The following is a 2,663-nucleotide window of genomic DNA, read 5'->3' as shown; positions in this document are numbered from 1 at the left end:
TGTTTCTTCCCGTATGCGAAAAGAAGATGCAAGGTTTTCTCTCTTATGTATGTTGGTCCAGCTACGGTGCACTGATGGGATAACTGCGTTATAGACCTTCTGATAGCCTGTGGGCAGCAAAGCAAACACAATGATTCTCCAGTACAGAAGGCAGTGATTGCACCTCGGGGGAAATGACAGATCAGAAGATCGGCTTCCTCCCGGCTCTCCATTTTTTAATCATTGCCCAACTGCAAAGCAGCTCTGAAACAGAAGTGGTGAGAAGGGGGGCTTTCTGACGTATGTCCTAGCCCCTAGATAATAGCTGTTATCTATTTTCTTTGCAGGAAATCAAAGTTGCCCTTTAATTTCCCCTCTGGGTAACACACTGATATATTTTTATCCTATAGCTTGTCAGAGAGTACTGATCAGTTGATGACATTAAGAAGACTTCAGAAGCATAAAACTCAATATGTATTTAGAAGGAGTTACCTGGTGGATGAAGAAAGTTTCCTAAGTTGTGAGTTGCTTTCTTGTGGCAAAGTGAAGTAGAGATTGTTAACACTCCCAAATATATATGAATGCAATTGGATTGTGACCCTCTATTTTACAGGAGTTGCCTATAGAAAAAACTCAATGCAATTCAAATTCTTCTACTTTTACCCTAGGAAGATATTTATCTTATACCTATTCAATTTTCATGAAAAATGTAAATGCGTTTTTGCAAAGCGTGAGGGAAAATGAAGATAGACATTTGCATTTTGAAAGAGGGCACCATGATAAGAAAGTGCCCATTTATTTCATGTCTTGGTCCTGTATTATGAAAAATACATGCTCTGCGCAATAACTTCTTTACCTTGAAATGCCATGAAACTCAACCACTGCCTGGCATTGCTGCAGAATTTACCATTACAAAGAGCTAATCTCACGAGGATCTCCCAATTTTGATTCAATTTTCCTTTCTCTTTTCATCTTAAATCCTCCCTCTATGAAACTGAGTTATTTTTAATTTTCCTATCAAGGCCTATATCTTTCACCTTTCAGTGTTTCAGGCCCGTAATTTCATTTGATCAAGCAATTCCCAACTTCTAAATGTTCCAAATTACCTGTCATAAATTGATGGTTCAGAATTTGAGATGCACTTGCAGAGAGAAATTGCACAATCAAATGGTGCTTATTTTCCTAAACCCACATAGATTACTTTGTTCATGTGTGAGAGTGTGTAATGCTATGTTAAGGTGCCCAAGAAGCTAAATTTGCAGTTGTTTCTGGAGAAAAAGTCCCTCTAATTCCAGCCGCAGAATCACATCTTGTCCAGTAGCCTCCCTGGGAGCAGAAGCTGAACCCCTGGCTCTCTCTATCTCTAGGACATCAGTAGCAGCTCTCAAGGGAAGAGGCTGGGCCATCTGCATGGTGGACGCGGATCTCCAGGGAATTAGAGTCAAGACATTGGCGAAGGTGAGCTGGGAGGCATATCAGGATGGGACTGAGATCCTTGCTGGAGCACCCCAGTTTGCCATCCCTCCTTCCTTCTGTCATTCCAGCCTACTTTTGTCCTGTGAGGGTCTCTGGAAGGATGGCGGGAGTCCTCTGGCCAGAACTGGTTCTGCTCTTGTCTTGTGACCACTAGCCTTTATCAGCAGTGCTGTCGCCCTGGGGAGAGAGCTATTCATAACTAGAATGCATGAACATGTTTTAAAATCAAAAGTTGCATCAGCTCTTTAGCTTTGCCCTCCAGTTTCATGCCTGGGCATACCTTAGCTGCTTGAAGATTATCAACAGCTATTTGCTTGAACAAGCATTTTGACTTTAAAAGGCACACAGAGAACAAAAACTCTAGACATCAAAATGCCATGTTGCAAAATGAGTCAAGTATGGGGAAGGGGAATCTAATTTTGAATTAGATTACTGAATATACCAAAAATTATAGCTCTAATTACCTACTCTTTTCCTAGGGAGCAAAAGTTTTTTTCTTTTTTTTGGGCGGGGGTTAAAAATATGGACTGCTTCATGAATGTATGAGTCATCCTTGCGCAGGGGCCATGATAATCTTCTTCGTATCGTTCCAATGTTAGTATATGTGCTGCTGAAGTGAACACCAAACAATTTTTTTAAACAACTTTATCTTGGAATAATTTTGGATTTGCAGAAAGGTTGCAAAGATAGTACAGACTTTCTGTGTCCCCCTCACCTGGTTTTTCTCCCTCTGTCAACATCTAGTGCTGCCATGGTACTTTCACAAAACTAAGAACCTGATATTGGGACTTCGGTATTAAGTAAACCGCAGGATTTCACCCGATTTTCCAGGATCCCACTTGGGGGACAACACCACAGTTTGTTCACACATCTGCTTAGTTTTTGCTGGGCTGTGACATTTTCTCAGTCTTTCATGACCTCGACCGCCGTGAGGGGGATGAGCGTGGATCCGATCTGGTTCATCTTATGTTTTCTTCATGGTGAGAATGGGATTATGGGTTTTGGAACAGATACCGAAGAGGTGAAGTCCCATTCTTGTCACTTTTACCAGGAGGTACATGACATCCAGGTGGCATCTCTGGTGATGGGACCCTTCCTCACTTGGCTGGGTGGTTGCAGTTCTCTTACTGCAAAGTTACTCTTTTGCCCTTCACTACTCTATTATCTGGAAACAGGGCATGATGTCTAGTGGTCCCGCAGGAGTAGGG

General features: G+C 42.1%; 1 non-coding gene across 1 annotated transcript; it reads right to left on the bottom strand.

The window, feature by feature from the left end:
* Nucleotides 1-1,971: 1,971 nt before the first annotated feature.
* On the bottom strand, nt 1,972-2,078 carry LOC117203360 (U6 spliceosomal RNA). The gene has a single exon (XR_004486091.1). It is a non-coding gene; the product is annotated as a U6 spliceosomal RNA (small nuclear RNA).
* Between the last annotated feature and the right edge of the window lie 585 nt (nt 2,079-2,663).

The sequence above is a fragment of the Orcinus orca genome, chromosome 17, assembly GCF_937001465.1.
Source record: "Orcinus orca chromosome 17, mOrcOrc1.1, whole genome shotgun sequence".
NCBI lineage: Eukaryota > Metazoa > Chordata > Mammalia > Artiodactyla > Delphinidae > Orcinus > Orcinus orca.
The sequence above is the reverse complement of the archived record's forward strand: the minus strand, read 5'-3'. Positions and strand labels throughout refer to the sequence as shown.